We start from the raw sequence: 19,853 nt of genomic DNA on the forward strand, positions 1-19,853 counted from the left end.
TGTTGTGCTGATATCTCACGACAACCTGAAACATTCCATCACAGTTCTGCCAGCACAGTCATAGCTGACTGACTGTGACACACTGGATGGCAAACGCAAAGAGTGCCCAAGCCTGGCACTACTGCCAATAGAAACAGAAAGCAAACACACAGTGTATCCAGAATTTACTTGCTATTAACAGGAATATTTCCTCCACTTTGGTCCAGCTGTCAGATCCTCAGAAATTCTAAGAGTATTGAGCAGAAAACAAGACGAGAACATGGGCAGGAAAAGGCATTTTGCATGCTTTGACCAAAGGAGGCTCAGCACTAACCCTATATTTATTTAAGCATGTATGTGTATTCAAAGATATTCCCTATGAGTTAAGAACAGCAGAGGGCATCTTGAAGAATGAAAGAAAAAATACTTTTGTTGAACCAAGAAGGGAAGTTAATATTTCTCTTTCAGGCAAGCACCAGAAAGGTCAATAACAGGGTGAGTATATTGTTTGAGTCATTACAAAAAGGTCAGTCATTAAAAAAAACATTAATCACCATGACCATCTTACTGCAATAATTTCTGTTATTTTAATGTGTTTAGAAAGTTTTAGGATTCTTTGCACTCACTCTGATTTGAAATGGGGATTCAGACAGATATCAATGTAGTGCTGCCACTAAAAGTGAGACGTAGAAAATAGTTCTGTAGTTTTACACAGACAGGCAAAACAGAAAGGATACAGATTTGCTAAGTTTAGAAAGTGTATCATTAATATAGAAAGGAATAGGAACAAGAGACAATGGTACCGGGTCCTCTGTGTCAGTAGATTTCAAGATCTGTCTTTCTCAATGCACTCAATATGAGATGAAGATGAACTTTGTTTTATGAAAAACATTGTCCATACTGCAACTTCTGTGTAGCTGCTTATTAACACAAACAAGAACTAACTATTAAGGCAATATGCACTTAAGTTCCAAGGTAGGTTTTTGGAGGGACCAAGCTCTGGAGAGTCAGAACTTCACTTTACATTGTACAGAGAATTGTTGATATTAGTCACATTAGATTTTACCTCTTGTATGTTTACCAGCAAAATTAAATGTACATCTGGTTCATGAAGCAAGTAATACTGCTTAAGCTACTTTAATATGCACTCATTTGCAACATACAAATGAATCTTTTGCATGTCAAATAGGAGTTTGCTGGGAAAAAAATATTCTTATGTAATGTAGATCTCACCTTTATGCATAAAATAAGTGAATATTAAATATATGCATGAAGAAACACTGATTCTTTAAAATATAGTTACAGAGTTAAAGACACTTGTAGGACAATGTCATCTTTGAGCATAATCTGAATATGCCCAGTAGTATGTATAGAACTAAAGAAGAGTCTAGCATAGGCACTTGCATATGTGCAAACAAGGTCTAAGATAAAGTCTTAGTTTAAAAGATGTCTCACAGAAGTTTGTCAGCCTGAATAAAGGATTCAGAATCCATCCAACAGTAATTAACTCTGGAGCATATGGAAAGGATAACAACATACTATTTAAATATGATTTGGTAAGTAAATAATCTTTATAAAAACACAGAAATATGTATCCACTGAAACAGACAGTGTTTAATTACATTTTTAAGACTGCAATTCTATTAAATTGTCACGCTGTGCCAATTATTATTTCTTCCACAGTCAAAACCTGTTAAAGTATTTCTTGAATTTATAGAAATTGCATAAATATTCTGCCACCTAATTCTGGAGATGACTAACTTTGTGATATTTTCTAAGTTTCTACATCTAGATATGTCACTGAGCACCCCAACTCCAGTGCTGCCAAATGGTCAGGTACAAAACTGGCACATATTAGTAACATTCTTGAGTTGACTTTGCTAGAAGGAAATGACTCATTAGACACTTCCAGAATACAGCTTACATTGAGCTTTCTTACCCACTGCAGTGATGGCCATTAGGTAGGTACCTAGGGAAAAAAAAAACTATTGTTGATCCTAATGAATTATTTTTGGACTATAAGAAAATCCAGGACAAGTATAGAAGGAGCAGATTAAGAAATGAAAACAGATCTTGATGTGGATGAAAAAAGACACAACATTTTGAAGGACAGCTCAAATCTCCAGTAGAGATACAAAGGAAAAGTCAGAAATAGTCAAGAAATTGAGATAACCTGGGTTGAGAGAAGTCTTAGACCAGAGATTTAGATGATCATCTCTTGGAGATAGAAAGGAAGCAGGATTTTATACTTGCAGACTGCTGAGTAGAATATTGAACACTCATGATATGATTAGTACAGCTGGTTTTACTAATTTAGGGTGAGATGCAGAGCAGCAACACACATAGAATGGTTTTCTTGGGTAAAACCTCAGTCATTTTGCGTACTGTGATACAAATTCTGTGACACCTATCAGGACAACACCACTGGCAGAACCACAACTGGCTTTTCAAGATCTATACTGTCTGGTCATATTTATTCAGGAGATTTTTGCAGTTGCTACTGTCCAAGAACAGTGCAACTACACTGCCTCTGGGACTGCAAGATGACTTTCTCAGGGCTTTCTTATGAGCTCCATGGATTATATATTTTATTACCACCTAATTTAGCCACCATAGATGGAATTATTTAGAGGTTCTGTCCTACAAAGCTTCTGAGTGTACCGAGATAGATACAGCATTTGTCATGTGTATTGTCCTTTCCTTTGATCAGAATATAGAAGCCATCTCTTGTACCAATTTACCAAACAGATTTTATTGGAGTTCTATTCAGTAGAAAATACTCTTGCTGCATTAGGAAAATACTACTGAGAACTGAGGAAGGGGAAGGAATACATTTAAGGAGCAAAGCAGGTGTTTGTTCTACCTTAGGTGTTTGGATACACAGAAATGCTGAGATTAGAGCTGGAATAAGAGTTCATTTTCCATTAGTGGAACTGCTGATTAATTTATTGATAGTTAGCTCCTAAGGACAGTCTGGATGATATGAGTAAAGGACCATTGTGGTCAGTGGTATTGCCATGGAAAAATGATGGTATTACCATGGATAAAGAAATCTTACCAGCAGCTATCAGTGGGATAGTTAAAAAATTAGTGCAGTATGTGGCAAGCACATTTCTTTCTCTCTCAGGATTTTTCATAGAGGTACACAAAGAAAGAGAAAACAATTTCTATTTCTGCTCCTTGCTTGGAGAATTGTTTACCTGAGGTGATTGCTTGATTGGATTCTGGTGAGAGTTGTTTGAGCCTGGTGGCCAATCGGATCCACCTGTGTCTGGACTCTGGAGAACAGGGTCACAAGTTGGTGGTAGTTAGAGAAAGTAGCATGTAGTTTTTAGTATCTTCCTTTATATACTATATTAATGTATTTTAGCATAGTTATAATAAAGAAATCATTCAGCCTTCTGAACTGGAGTCAGACATCATCATTCTTCCCATTGGGTTCGCCTGCATTTTACAACAGCAGTGAGTAGATTTGAAGAAAGCAATTCAGCCTGCCTAAAAAACAGATTGCGGACTGCCCCAGACCATGTCCTGTAGGGTGACCCGTGGGGTTGGCGATGTTACTGTCCCAGGTCCCACAAATCCCCCAGTTGACGGTGCCCAGATGTAGTAATCCTCCTCACCAGGAACAAACGGGAGTGCACTCCGTGTAGAATTCCAACTGGGTTTATTTGAAGGCTGAGTAGAGGATCCACAGGGGTAGGATGAAGGTAGGCTAGGAGGGAGACAAACCACAGGAGGAGGAATCCAGGGATGGAACGCAGACTGAAACTGCAGCTGGAGCCAAGAGCTGACAGCCAAGAGTCTGCTGAGACCCCCAGCAGGCAGTGGGTACAAAGTATATAAACCAGAGGAAAGTAGGAGTCGACAGGGTACAATTAACCAATGGGGATAGGGGCAGAAGGAGGAGTTGAGGTGGGGTGATATACATTTAACCAATGGTGTAACAGGAGGGCAAGTGACTGTAACACAGGAGCCAATGGGGGAATGGGGAGAATAGAACTTTCTAGGCTGTGGGAGTGAGTCCCGGGTGACTGGCAGGTAGCTATTGACATGTGGGAGCAGGGAACCTCGGAGAATCGACACAGTTAAACAAAAGTATCCTCCCATGGCATCCCAGGTCTGCTACCCTCAACACCAACTCCCACAATAGATGTCTGATTGTTGGTTGAACGATTCTTTTTACTCCATCTACCATATCAAATAACCATATTGATCTCTCTTTCCTACAACAACACATCTAGCTCATCCTGTGGACATTTAGTCTTAATCTGAGACTGAATCCCACTCATGAACCCTACATCTCTTCAAAGATGAAGAGGCCATCTGGTCTCCACTGGATTGGCTATAGGTCTCTGGAAAAGCCTGCTGAGACTGCTGTAGGAGCTCTCACTGGGAGGAGAGACCTCATAGCATGATAGGTGAAAAAGTAGTTTAAACTGTGTGTTAATAGGTGACAGATAACTGTGAGAAGGTACTGAATGTCCAGAATTGAACTTTTGTGCAGAGAAGTTGTAAGTTTTGATAATGCTCTGACTAGTCTTCCAATGTATAAAGTAACATCAGCCAGAAATACCAGTTAGGACACTGATTGCCCATTGTGCTTCTGTGCACACACTATTTAGATTTGGAGAAAGGAAATTTGGGTTGCTGAAAAGAAAGGGCCAAAAAAAATGTTCATGGAAAGAATAAAGGATTTCAGAAATAAGACGGGAATCTGGAAAGAAAATCCTATCTGGAGGGACAACCTTGGAAGTCAGGAGATGTCCTGATTCCAGAAGGCTGGAGATTAGGAAAATGTATAGAGATAAATGCTGGATGATACTCAGGGACCGGTCCAGTAACAGCTGAGACTGAGAACTCTGAGTAATGGCACCACAGAAAATAAAGTGGCATTGTGCCCAGCCTTCCCAGACCAGCCATGATCTCCCTACTGGAAAGCCAAGAAGTAGTGAACCTGACACTATGAGGGAAACAAGTGAGTGTATAACATAAGAAAGTAGAGTATGGTCTTTAATGGTTTTGGCCCCTAAATAAACTCAAGTGTCTGGTTCCACTACAGGTTCAGTTTGTCTCACTCTTGACAGCTGCTCTTATCACAGCCAAGCACGATTCCCCAGTTCAGCATGCATGGCTTGAGTGACCTGCCACATCCTAATACAGCTGTAATGATCTTTGCTGTTAATGGATCCCAGGACAGCTCTATTGGCTTTAATAAACTTTTTATCTGTATCTCAATGTTTCCTAATTAGAGGCTCATTTAAGACAGAGGATATATACCCTCTTACCATCTTTTTCTAGGACCATCAGTATAGATGGACTGGGTTTACATTAATATATTAACTGATTTACATCAACACCTGCTGTAATATATAGACCCAGAAAAATATTGCTCTTCATTCTGCAGCAGATTTTTTTTTTAAATTATTTATTTCAGGTCAGAAGTGGATGTAAACCAGTTACAGTCAATATCAATAATGGGGCGTCTTGGACCCAAGAGCAAATCAGGAGCACTGAAAATAGACTACAACAGTAAATAAGCCCATTTAATATGGTGCTTAAGGAATCAGGGTCAGAAACTATGATTCCAGTACAGATACAGTAATTTTCTCAAGGTGCCAGCATTCATGTGGCAGCGCTTAGCCCTACTGTCCTGTGATTAGCCAGGAGCTACAGAAAGAAAAGAGCTTAATGCAAAGGTTTAGTCCGCATTTTTTTTTTTCAGAGCTCCTCAGGCAGAGGAGTGCATTGTAGTAATCAAAATTGAAGAAACTGTTTGAAATGCAGCCTGCCAAAGCAGTAAAGGCAGTAGGAAGGGATTGAGACCTGCTCTGTAATAAGGTACCAGAAATGGGAACAGCGGGTGTTGCACTGCCGCCCACACAAGAGCAGCTTGTTGCCCCCCAGGCAGAGCGGTTCTCACCACAAGGTGTGCAGGTGTCGTGGGTGTTGTGCACACAGGACGGGGATCTTGGGGCTCTGAATGTGCTCACTGTGGGATTTTGTTAACATTTGTAGTGTGCCAGGCCTCACAGAACCACTATCTCTATCTACTCTGGTTTGATCTCCTTTGTCTTGTGGGCTTTTTAAAGCTATGTTCATACACTACCTCAGCAACATCCCTACTTTGTTTTTATATACTTCCCTGAGTATTGATATCCTAAGCAGATGCTGGTGCCACTGTGATCTTTTAATCAAGGTCAATTTGAACATTTATTAGTTTATAAGTATATGGTCACATAAAGATGCTAAATGTCTCATTTTCATTCTCTATGATACTGGTTGTACTACAAATATATCTGGCTGATATTTCAATTTAGAGATAGCAACATTTCATTTAAAACAAAACAAAACAAAAAAGCTGTCTCAGGTATGTGTCTGCAAACTAGGAGACACTTGAATATATCAAGCACACTCATTACAAGCCAGGTTAAGTGAAAATCATTGTGACCTGATAGTGCAAACATCCACACAATAAAAAAAAAGTCTTGGATAAAATATCATTAAAAATCATCACACAGAAACAAAAGCCTGGACATATTCACCTTCCAGCCTTTGTTTCAGCTTCCCTTCCATATAGATGAAGACTTTAAAGAACTTTTTTTAAGAACTCTGACCTTTGTGAATTAATTTTCATAACAGCACAAGCCTCTAATGTTTCAATTCTAAAAGATGAAGGAATTTTTACTTCAAACTTGGGACACTGCAGAAATTTAAGATACAATTAATGTCTGAACAGCTACTTCTCAACAAACAGAGCTGCTCAACTGTTTGTTCTTTCAACTGAAAACACATACCAGGTATCTATATGTCTGTATATATGGATGGACATGGATAGATAGATAGATAGACAGACAGACAGACAAGTATCATCTGAGGTTATATATTTGCCTTTATTTTCTCTTTATCAGTCCAAACCACTATCAAGTTTTATACTTTCCTTTTCTAACCCAGCAACCCAATTTTTTCAATATTTATTGACTCTTATTCCTCTTATTTGCAGCTCAAAGAAGATAGTGCACAAGCCTTTTTATTTCTCTAAATAATTTCAACTCTCAAACATCAGAGAAGCAGCAAGCTAGTCTGCTAATGTAGATATTTTTTCAGATTTTTATTGCAGAAGAATTACTTGCCAACCATTTCTGTTCTATTCCACTCTGTTCTTTTCTTTTGCTTTGTAAGCAACGCTTACTTTGTATGGGACTGACTTGATAAACTCAACTCTTGTTTAGAAGCCTATTGCATTGAATTACATTCTTTTCACCCATAAACAATTCTCAGTTGGTGGAAAATAGGCTCACTGGCGAAGGTTCTTATTGGACCCAATCCTGACAGACTGCCAGCTTCCAAGTCTAGATTCAGAAGTCAAAAAGAAAACATGAAGGCAGAGGACTTCCTGCGTCTTTATCTAGTCACAAGAAGAATTAATAGTTTTTGCCACTAGTACCTAAAAACAAGCAGTCACACCAGTTTTTATTCTGTCACAGCTTTTCCTGGACAGTGTGGACTATCTCACACTGGTCCTTTTACAAAGGTTTGCCCTGTTTGGAAGGAGCTGATGAAAGTCTCTGGGGCAAAATGCCTCATCACGTACTGCTAAATTAAACAGCAGGAAAATAAGTTAGATTGTAGCTTGATATTTTCAACTTTATAATTTTATCTTGAAAAAACCCTCAAAGTCTGTCTGAGGTCTTTAGATAAGGAAAGAAATATATTTCCAAATCTTTTGTCTGCTGTACTAATGAAACAAGGGTAGCTATAGGCACAACTGCAAACCTCCTGAAGTACAGAATCTGAGACTTCATCACTGCTGTAGTCCTTCCCTGCGCCTGTATTTTAACGAACTTAACTGAGCTGATATTTTTCTTAACAACCTAAATACAAAGACTGAGAGAATGTGACAATTTGGTTTCTATATTTGAAAAGTTCTCCTGTTTTTCCCATCAGATCTTTCATTCCCAAAGGAAAAGTCCAGTTTGATAAATTCAAATACCATCAGTCAGATACAGAATGGATGTTAAACTGTGTAGCTATCAGTCTTAAATTTTGCTTCTGAATTTTGCGCACTGGCATAACAATGATCAAAGAGGCTGTGACATCTCTGGGTGCAATGAGAAAGACTTCTTCCTCGCCTTTGTGCCAGAATTGCTTATAGAACAAGTAGTATTGAGCATTCTTTGGAATAATCCTGTTCAAATCTCTCTTCAGATTGGCTTTCAGTGCCTCTTATACTCAGTTACACCTCCAGATGTCCAACTTCTGCTCTTTTCCCTTGAGTGGGGAATGGCAGTGGAGAACAAGCAACTCAAATTCCAAGTGCTTTGTACCCTTTTTTTCTTTCATTGAGCAGAACAAAATATAGCCATATGTAAAACCTATATAAATCATAAGGCTGCCTGAGGCTAGTTTTTTGCTTTCCCCCTTTTTCCTGATTTATCTTGCTTTACAATGAACATGCACACTTCAAGGGATACCTCAGGAAAGAAAGAATAATTTTTTCCCCATTATTTATTTGAACCACACTGCACTGTGTTTACTTCTCAGCTTTACTCTTTAGTGGGCAAAATGTATAAAGTCTAAATTTATGAGGAGAGAAGATTAATAGCAAAGATATTTGGTCTCCATAGTAATGCTGTGTCTTTGTTATTAGACATGAAAAATCACAGGTAAATAATGCAGAAAAGACAAAAGCCCAGACTCTTGTCAATAACAATTCTTAACTCCTTCCCCACCTCTTCAATTGGTTTCTTTGAAAAGAAAATACTGCACTGTTCAAACAGTTAAGTATGGCTAACACATTTGTGAGAGAATCTTGAAATCTAATTAATGGATTGGTTAATTACAGTAAAATAGAGCGATGTAGTCATATACACTAATATTTTAAAATTAATTCCCTGGCAGAACAGAACATTTGAGATGAAAATGTAAGTTTAATATATGTTATTTTGGGAAAAGAAAAAAGAAGAAACAATACTGACTCTATCTGCCTTTTGATATTTATTATCTATGCATTACAATCTACCCACTTATGCACATAAGCCACTGTTGCCCAAGTTGTCTTTTATTTAAAAAAAAAATGAGTCTGAATGTATCTTTTTATCTCATAGAAAAAAAAAAAAAGCAACAAGAACCTGGAAGAATGAGCAGAATAAAAGGAATAAAATTTAATTATTCATTCACATTTGTGTTTGTTGAAGATAACGCTTTTCCCTGCCGCAAGTAAAAAGAGAAAATTCACACAAAGGGAAGGTACATTTTCCTTAGATATCTGAATTCCTTCTAACTAGGTGCCACAGCCATGTGCACTTTCATAACACTACAAGACACATAAACATGTAAGAGTTTGGTGGGAAGATATGAAATAATTATGCATTTTACCATGAAAGAGCTCTCAACAACTCATCTCCTGAGGACTCGTCGCAGGCCATTGTTCAGTTTGCTCATGGAACAAAGAGTCAATGGAAACAACGCCAGGCTACCTATGTGAGGATCTGACTTCACATTTTCTGGTAATGGATTTCAAGAAATCAACAATTGCAGCAGTTCCTACAGCTTCCAAGCTCATTTGAAGAACACATGGGTTTCTGAAAACCTGTGTGTCTATTTGATTTTTACCCTTTGGTTTAATACTAATTTAAATGAGATGACATTAAATAAATACAGAAATAAAAAAAAAGCAAAAAGGCAGTATGTCATATAATGGTATCTCCTACATAAAAATTTTCTTTTTGATTTTTTAAAAAATAGTCTCCTTTCAAAAAAACATGTATGTTTTTCATCTTTCTGGGACTTTATTTTTCTTTCCTGCAGCATTTTATTGTGGGCTGATGACTCCATTGCAATAATGAACATTATGAAAGTTATCCCTCATTAAATAGTTGCATGTTGTGAAGCAAACAGAAATATTAAAGTAATTTATCATAAAATAAGTTGCTTATTTTGAAGCACAGAATGGTAAAACCAGCTTTTGCTGTTTTTAATTTTTGTCCACATTCCTCTGATGATTTTAAAATACCTCTGTAAAGTTGTATTTTCTTACTGCTTTCTCCCATCCCTGGGAAGTAAGTTCTCAGGTATAATATCTTATTTTTTCTTCATTTCTCTTATTATCTGCCATTCTAAACTGTTGTTTTTATTCCTCTTCAGTCTAGAGGCTGACATACATCTAAATGCTCTCATTTCACATTAGGGATTACCTACCTTCTCTTAAGACAATATTGCTCCCAGTAAATGATGAATTTGGGCTTAAAAGAAAAAGTAAAATGCCTACATTTTATACTACCAGTATTTAATCTTCACAGTAGGACACAGAATAAAATCCTACAGCCAAGGTATTTTGATAATAGTTGACTTATATGTAATGTATTTTATAGTGAGCAGTGGCTATTTGCATGAAAATGCAAAATGAGAAAGGACTTGCTATGTTCTCACACTATTTCTAAATATTTTACTTTAAATTTGCTTGTGAACTCCAGGTATTGCTTTCAAACTCTGATTCACATATATAGTTATACAATCCCTAAACAAATATAATATTTAATACTCATTTAGTGTTTAGAAATATCTTTGCAATGGCAAAAAGACAAAAAGACAAAAAGAATGACAGCTTGCTACAGACTTTAGAGAAGAGAAATTTAATTTTTTAATTTTATGGATATGCATGCATACGATATATACGTACGAATATATATGATCATATTGAGCAGGACTTTAAAACTTCAGCATGTCGAAATAATTCTGTCTTCTCTCAGATGAAAATATGTTTCTCTTATGATACTCCATATACAATATTCCATATTGTTTTGCCTTTATTTCTGATTGTTATTAAATTTTACTCTAAATTGAAATAAACAGAAATGTTCTGATAAAGTTTTTTTTTTGCTTGAGAGAAGCAGTTAGAAAGAAAACTTTTAATTAAAATTTTGTCAATTTCTTTTGGGAAAATTCTTTGGGGTTCAAGATCTTATCTAGGAAAGTGTATTGCCAGGTGATTGCGACAGAATGATTACAAATATTTGTTATTTAACCTTAAGCTATATGACAGATCATTTTCTATTTTTAGAGGAATGTACTGTAAGGTCATTCTGGACTATCTGTGGAACCTGTTGGTGCTAAAAGACCACTGAGTTTTTTCAGTCAATATAGTCCACAAAATTTATTCATTCTTATTTGCCTTGTGAGGGCCTTTCAGCTCCTTGAATTTGATGTGGAACTTGCCCAAACCTCATGATTAATAAACACAGCAGCTTTATATTAATAAAAAAAAGATGACAGTATATTAAACTTTCTGGGTAATATGAAATGTTATTTATGTTCTTCTGAAGCAGCATTCTGAAGCAGTGTTTCTAAAATTATGATGGTAGGTTAGCTTAGATTGTTCATCTGCTTGACTCAGATGAATTGCTTTGATGAATAATTAACTTTACAGGCATTTGTCAGCAATAGCCACTATTTTTCATTCTATTTGATGTGATGGAATTTTCTGTTAAGTACTATTTTTCATTTTCTTCACCAACATTTCTGTATTCTTGAACACAATTGAAAGCATTTAAGTTCAACAATCTATGTAAAATAGCTTTCCACAAATCCTTGTGTTGGAACATATTTGTTGAGCAAAAAGCCAAAAAGGAAGACAGAGTTGGACTATCATGTGGCATGTAGGGGACACCAAGGGGGCACCAAGCAGGTAGTGGGCTGAAGCCAAAGGCTTGTAAGGCCTGACACTGCTAAATAGGGCTGAACATTTCTTCACCCCATCATCCAACAGCCACACAAAAGAGTAGCATATGGCAGCAGCCCAGTTCTTCAGGAACTCCAGCAAAGATCACAGCAAAGGCAGCGAGTGCACTGTCAGCAGGGCATGGGCACGTCTGCCAAGAGCTGACAGGCTTATGCATCACGAGAGCAGGCACAGAGAAAACATTCCTGTCTCATCACCTTCACGTTAATACACTCGGACACGACCAAGTTAGAAAGTGCAGGATTTAAATTCCTGGAAAGACCACAGTATTTTATAAAGGAAGCCACCTGTACTGATCTTTTGCAGGAATGTGCATGAGTCCCAGCAGTGAGTGTTTGCAGGAGGTACAAAATCTGTGCACCAAAAGTAGGGAATCTATCTAAAATTGGAGCCTGTCCGTTACTAACCCTATTTAGACAATGATATGGTGATTTTTGCAGATATGTTTTTTTCCCTGTGTATGTTAGTCATGATGCTGGTTCAAGCAGCCTGTGTGATAAGGGCTGAAGAGGGGGATACACAAGGAGCAGGTGACCCTGAGTGACATACCACCACAGACCCTTTCAGCATCTGGGCTCACATTTGGAACACAGGAAAGAAGGAACTGAAAATTTGGAGAGCCACGCAGCATCTTGGTGGGAGAAAACAGTACCTGAGTGACAGACAGGTTTATCTACCCAAGTTCTGGGCCAACAGCTCAATCAGACAGCTATGAAGAAGCTGTCATCTAGGAAAGACATATCTGCTTGAGATAACACTATTATATAAGACTCAGGTATCTTGTGTGTGCTGATCATTTTTTATATATTGTCTTCTGGCTTCCAAAGGAATTATTATTCTGTACCTTATCCTGTAGTAGGTTTTCCATATGGAAATAATACATCTAAGTTTCACATGAAAATAAAATCAATGATATTATGAAATGAATTTTCAGATTTATTGGCTGATGAGGTTATGCAGCATAAGTGAATTCATGACTTGTCAAGAAACTCCTACACAATACAGTCAATGATAAAAAATACAACTGCTATTTCCATCTATTGCTGTTGGTTTAAATACTTCCTTTTTTCTGTAAACAAAATTCAAAAGATTTTTCAGTATGACTAAGTGCTTCTCCATCCTGTTGCATCTATAGTATATAGGTATAGTCTTAAAGATCTAAAAAAGTCAGCACTATAGAATTATTGTGTATGTTAGCAGGAAAGGATTTTATAGCAGATAATTGAATCTGTGCTTTCATACATTTTGGCAATAAATGCCAGTCCTGGATGTGCTCAATACTTTTACACATGCCATTTTTTTGGAATATCTTAAATATTTTTATAGATTTTGGAAAATTCACTTTGCTTTTTTTTAATTAATTGTTTTAGCTTCTCTAAATTACTTTTCTGTGGAGAAGTCAAATTCTTGTTTGATCATATTCACTGATATTTGAATTAATCAAGGTGAACTTATAATGCAATTTTACAACTTGTCACTCTATGTACATGAAGGATGGTTTGTTCTTCTCATGGAAAATCTGAATCTAAATGTTGCATTAAAGTTTTCAACCACGCTGCATGTATCTTAAAATAGGACCACTTAGCAGTAGTGTCTTGCAAGGCTCATCTTGCAAAGCAAAAAGAAACACTAATGAAAACCTGATAATAATGAAAAATATTTCTTCTTGTGTCTAATAAAATGGTTATAGAAACTGTGTATAAAATATAATATGATTTTTATGGTCTTCATGTGTATCAATATAATTTACTTAAGTCTTAACACTTCCTATGAAACACAGAATAGTAGTTTATGATCACATATTCTGCCATATACACCCCCCCCCCCCCAATGTTTTTAGGAAGAAGGACTAGCTCTCTCACAGTAATCCCTGGGATTTACTCATGACACAGAGAGGCTAAGTCCAATATACCTCCTGTCTTTTCCTGCCAGTTAGCTTTTTTCAAGTCAGCAGCATCTTATGTCTGATAGTATCAAAAACATGAAGTGAAACTCAAATTCATGCTTGCCCATTTACCCTTTACCCAAAGGCAAAGCACTTTGTACTCCTGAAGTACAGGAGTAATTTTCATGAGTATAGGGACTCTGTTTTGAGAATGCTTGTGGATCTTTGTAAAGTATTTAAGGTGAAATGTGGGCTGCTAAGCATAGTGATGAGAAAGCAGAATATTGTAGGGCTATAGTCATGGATGCATTGCAAGTGACAGCAGAAGACAGCAGCTCATGTGGCTCAGGTCCTCCCTAGGAAGAGCTGTTCTCTCCCACCTCTTGTCCCAGCAAAAGCTGTGTTGAAACATCTGCTACGATGGACTGGACTGGAAAAAGCATGTAGGGACTTTTCTGAAGCAGGCATTCAAAGGTAGTGTGATTTTAGGAACCTAAATCTGCTTACAGTTTCGACATCCTCTAAAGGATCATGAACACTCCCTTAAATGTCTTTTCTGACAATGAATAAACTACTCAAAATAAACAGTGTGCAATAATGTTTTTTACACAGCAGATCAAAAGGATGCATTTTTGCTGCAGCAAATGAGAACATGGTATTAGGCAAAGATTTTTCACAGTGACACTTTCAAAGCTTTCACAGTCATTGTCATGAGGGGATAGTTTTGCCAGATGGAAAGGAAGCTATTTACACCATTTTCTTGGGCCTGTAGAAGTAATTTTGCCAAAGGTTTGGGTTATAATTTTATAAAGCCCAGGTCAGTAATACTCCCCCCCATGGACTTACTCTGCTTATAGACTTAATGCTTTCACAGTACTAAATCAAGAATTTTTTGTTTGTTTGTTTGTTTGTTTGACAGGTGATAGATCTCTGAGATGAGCTAGAAGACCATTTTCAAATGTCTGAGGAATAAAGGCTCGTCTTTATAATTCTTTCATGTATGACAAAATGATTGATTAAATTAAAATATTAGCTCAGCATATAAAATAGCAAGGCAGTATTTCATTATCATGTATAAGTCCATTCTCTATACAAACCAAGTATAGAAAAACCAGCTAGTAGAATTTCAGGAAAAATATTACACAACTACATGGTGCTGACACAATAAGGCATCTAATGATTCCTATTCTTGGCTAAGTAAAGCCCAATTCTGAGTATACGAAGCAGAAGGAAGATCAATTAGTTGTAAGTAAACCACGGTATATAAACTGGTAGTGATTAAAATTCAGTTTTATATGATGCAACTTTCAGAAGACAACAATAAGCACTTGCCTTGGTAACTTGTAGATACCACTACAGTTTTTCCAGTGACCATCAACCAGTGTTAAGTAATGTGCTCTGTTATAATTTGTAAGAAAGTGAAAAAATAGCCTTGTCTGCATCACTCCCACCTTTTGCTGTGATTAAAGAGGGAATTCTTTCTAGAAATACTGGATGCTTACATGCAGAATTTCTGTGCCAGATAATTCCAATAACATCTACCCTTTTACCAAAATCTCTGCAACTCTTCTGACTGCATAGTAGGAAGTCTTCAGAAAGGAGGGAAGTGATGATGGAGCTGCCAGGAGGAGGCTACTTCAGCAATGTAAGTAAAGAGAAATAGAAAGTACTCTTAATTACTGTCCAGAAGGGCTGTAGTGAGATGACTGGGGGTGAAATCAGAGAAATCTGTGAAGTTATATTCACATTCTAAGAGATGTTACAACAGTGAGGAAATTATGGACTGAAATGCAGTTGCTGCTTCCAGGATGGAATGCAATTGGCATGCAGGAAATCCATTCCATTATAATTCACCACACACAGAGCCTGCAACCTTAAGCACATGCTAAGAGGGAGGAAATGGAGGGTGGATCAAAGTGGGGACACCTTGGCCAGACTGTGTTGAAATCCTTGCAGGGATAGGAACCCAGTGGTGCCATGCAGCCAAAAAACTGCACAGCAGTTGCGATCTAAGGGAGAAAGGAGAAGATGTTTTGCTGCTGAACCAGCGGCTGGGGTGAAATTGCTCTCCTTGGGTGAACTTGTTCCTTTATAATATAATTGCAATACCAACACACACCTCCATGCCAAAATTACCCACCCCTCAGGTATGACCACCCCACTGAGCACACACCCCAAATTTTATTGGCTATGTTTCTGAGAGTGAAGCAAGAGAATTTTATACCAATCAATAATAAAAGTACGTGTGACCAGGACCACTAAAGCTCCATCTAAATGTAGAAGATTCCATTGTAACTTTGGGGATCAGCTGATTGGTCGAACTTGTCTTCTTCCATATCGTGACACCTATTGAGTAAGAACCATATTGTATGGGTGTTAAATTATTATCCTGATCTAGATTTCAGTAATGGTTAGAGTTTGTCTATATGTTGCTTTAAATTTGTCTTTGCAGTCCATCACTATCACCGTCAATCTTTAAACCTTAACCTGTCACAATTTCCTATTATCAGTGCGTTAATTAATAAAGTGTGTAATTTTGTGAAGGGTTTAGTGTGAGTCCTTCTAGGGTACCAGCTCTTTCTGGCAGTGGAGAACATACCTGACTAAGAGTGGGGAGAGGCAGGAGGGGTTTTCTTTTTCTGAATTGCAATAAAAGTTTCACCCTGATACGCTGTTAGTGCGTGTCCCTGACCAAGTCAAGCTGCTCTCAGGTACAGCGGGCTGATCACTGGGGACCCTACAATGGGGCACTTACAGACTGCTTGGGCACAAGGTTTTCAGCCTTCCTGGGGCATTGACAGACCAACCAAAGTTGTTTAAGGAAACCCTCTTTCATGTGACAAAGACTCTGTCATCCTTTCTCAATGTACATAATATAATAAAGCCACTATTTCTCTGTTACCTTGGGTTCGAAACACCTAATATTGGGTGCAGTCACTTAACCATATTCACTTATTTCCTCACTGTTAATAAGTGTCATCCCCCACTCTGGTGGGAACCTATAAGTTCAGGTTTGAGCCAGTTCCACAGCTTCTTTTGAACTGGCCTAGGCAGTGGTAATTGTCCAGCATCCAGTACAAGAATGTGATTTGTGACCAACAGCAATATTGATACAGCACATGACAGTGCACCCGTAGGGGCAACTATTCTTGGCAACTGTTCAAAGCAAAACTCAAGCATCTCCAGAGTATGTAAAAACTTCCTCAATCCAGTTTGCATTCATGTCACTTAGATGTTGGTTGCTCTTCCTGCAGATGTCCTCAGGGCACTGGGCTCCTGCAGGGAAAACTCTAATCCCTCTGTCTGACATCATTAGTGACAAGATAGATCTGGTAGCCTGAGGCTGCACAGGTGTGGTCATGGAGCAGATAAATATGCTTTGGAGGACACTGTAGACATTCTGTACCCAACATTTCCCTTCCCAAATTATTAGTTAAGGTGGTCTACCTATAGTTCCAAGGCCCAGCTGGATGGTGTAGCCTCCAGCCTGCCTTGTGATTCTGCCATCAATGTCATGTGTTTCTTAGCAAGGACTGTGTAAGTACAGACAGTGTAAGTCTTACAGAGAGGATTCCAGATTTAGCAACAAAGCCCCTGTGTGCTAAGTACTATACAGAGCAAATTAATAAAGAAAACATCTTCCAACTAGGATAGAGGTCAATGAGGAGATGAAGGGAGGTTAACAAGAGCAGAATTCCTGTCATTCTTTCTGATTTTTTTAAACAGACAATACTATATGAATTCTGTGTTTATGAGCTGAGGGGATTAAGCTGGTATGGCTAAAGACATGAAGCACTCTGCTACTTATGAGACTGCATATCTAGAGAGGGGGAAAAAAGCTCACAACCCTAAATTACTTGCTTAAATGAACCTTTAAAAAGATAGTGATGTACAATAAGCCCTGCAGGATTTAGGATGCTTATCAGCCTCAATGAAGTCTTGCTTGTTTCTGCTCTGTGTCTCAAACATTATTCTAAGTGTTGAAAATATGTTTTCTCCTGTTGCACTCTCTTTCAACCATATATTTTCAAAGCTGACAGGTTGAAAATACATTCCAGCCTTGAAAATACAATTTTATTTCAGAAACAACTTTGATAAGTTGTAATTAATGACCCTGAAATAACTGCATCAGGTGTTAAAACAGTCATGGAATGATACATCCTTGTGTGTGGGAAGATAAGAATTCAGCAAATCCAGGGTATAGCTTCATTGCAGGTGACCAAAAGAGCCCCAACTCTATCCTCATGCATTTTTAAATTGCTTTTTTAAAATTAGTACTGCTACTAAATGGGCAAATCAGAAACTGGAAGTCTTGCCAGGTTAATTCTTTTTTGATATACTAGAGTGCATAGAAGCCCAGGCATGTATATTCATAATCTTGAAATCACACATTTTGGACAGAGAACATCTGGCCATCTTGCAAATCTCTCAAGTGTTCAAAGGCCTGCTTTAGAACAGCTGAGACTCAAGAATATTGAAAATTATTCCTTGAAACTAGATTGTAGTTCAGACAATGAGCTTATACAGGTAGAAGAAGAAAAGTATGACAACATTTGTGGCCCTCCACAAACATCATATGCTGCTGTAGTAGGTGCAAGCTGCATGGCCACTCATCTTTAAGCAAAATATGTAGAAAAGGGAGGGTGAGGAACAGAGTCAGTCTCCTATGTCCCTGGAGTGCTGGATGGCAGAGCTAGCCTGAGAAATGCAGTAGAACGAATGGCAGTAGAAGTCATGAGCCTGATCTGATAAGGAAGCAATGTGGAATGGAATTTCACGAGTGTGAAACTCCTTCTGAGACAGCACAACTTTTGCACCACGCTTTGACAGGGGATATGCCAAAGGACAAACCAAATCTTCAATGCTACGTAACCGCTTTCCCAGAGGTAAGCAGAGGTCAGTTTCATGCAGAATGCTGATATAAAATGTGAGGAAATAAAAATATGAGAGGAAAAACAGGATGCTAATCAACAATATATTGTGATCCAGGAATAACAGCTAACATCATCATTGATTTATTTTGTCTATTGACCAAAAAGCTTGTTTTCTTTCTGCTATGTTGTAAATGATATCTCTTTAATTTGGAGAGACATTTTTTTATCTTCTTACTCTTCTTTCCTGAGATGAATCAAACATTTATAGTTTTGATACACTTTCACTGAAACTTAATTGGATTGGCATTAATATTTGTATGTTCTACCAGCAGCACTCTTGGAACTCTTAGTTTCTGTACTTCTAACTAGCAGAGTCCTCTCCTCAGATTGTGTCAATCACTGTATCTTGCAGATGGGTGTGGCATGCAAGGGCAGTACTGTAGAGCAGGAGTGCCCAGCCCACAAGGCTCAGTATGGCAGTCTTTGGAAACACAGAACTCAGCCATAAGAATTAAGATAGACTTCAGTTTGATTCAACAAGTAGGAACAAAGAGCTCCAAGTCAGAAATAGTTGAACAAAAAGATTCGTTTGCGACTATTCAAAACAAAAACAAACAAAATGTCAAAAACTAGTTCCGTAAAAAGGTTAATTATGAAACAAATTTGGGAATGCACTTTTATTTACGATATTGTGAAATATGGAAATGTTCTAGAGGTTATGAGAAACCTTTGAAGGAAGTAACTATTCCATCACGTGCTCCCCATAGAAAACTTTCATCAGAAATTTCCCGTGAAAAATGTCTCCATTGACAATAGTGACTTCTATGGAGATTAAAGGAATTTCTCTTATATGATTGTCCCTAATCTATTTTCTCTAAATATTTTACATTATGTTTAGCTATAATATAGGAAGGAAGGGAAATGTGGAGGTGCTATTGAAAAGATTACTGTTAATCTTTGAGTATTAGTAAAAAGATTCGGTTTTTATGCTTTTTACTGTAGAGGGAAATACGTATTCCCTATAGAAAATAGAAATAATAAACAACATGCTATAAGTTGCTTGAGCCAATGTTAAAAACAGGGTTTGCAAATATACTATATGTATATTATTATTATTGAGAAGTTTAATTCAGGTTAATGGGCACCTTAAACACACTAAGGCTTAGATCCATTAGTCCTTGTTGGATCCGCTATGTGCTTAGGGTGCTCAATGGACAATTGTTCTAGTACTGGGGTCCCCAGGATGGGACCAAATTGTCAGTGTCTAGACAGAGGAGGGAAAGGACAATGCCCATCAGGTGGTTGTGCTCAAGCAGAGTGTATCTGCAAGGCTGATGGTCAACCATTCCCTGGCTCCTACCAATAATTTTTAGAT

Source organism: Vidua chalybeata, chromosome 5, assembly GCF_026979565.1.
Source record: "Vidua chalybeata isolate OUT-0048 chromosome 5, bVidCha1 merged haplotype, whole genome shotgun sequence".
In the NCBI taxonomy this organism is placed as follows: Eukaryota; Metazoa; Chordata; class Aves; order Passeriformes; family Viduidae; genus Vidua; species Vidua chalybeata.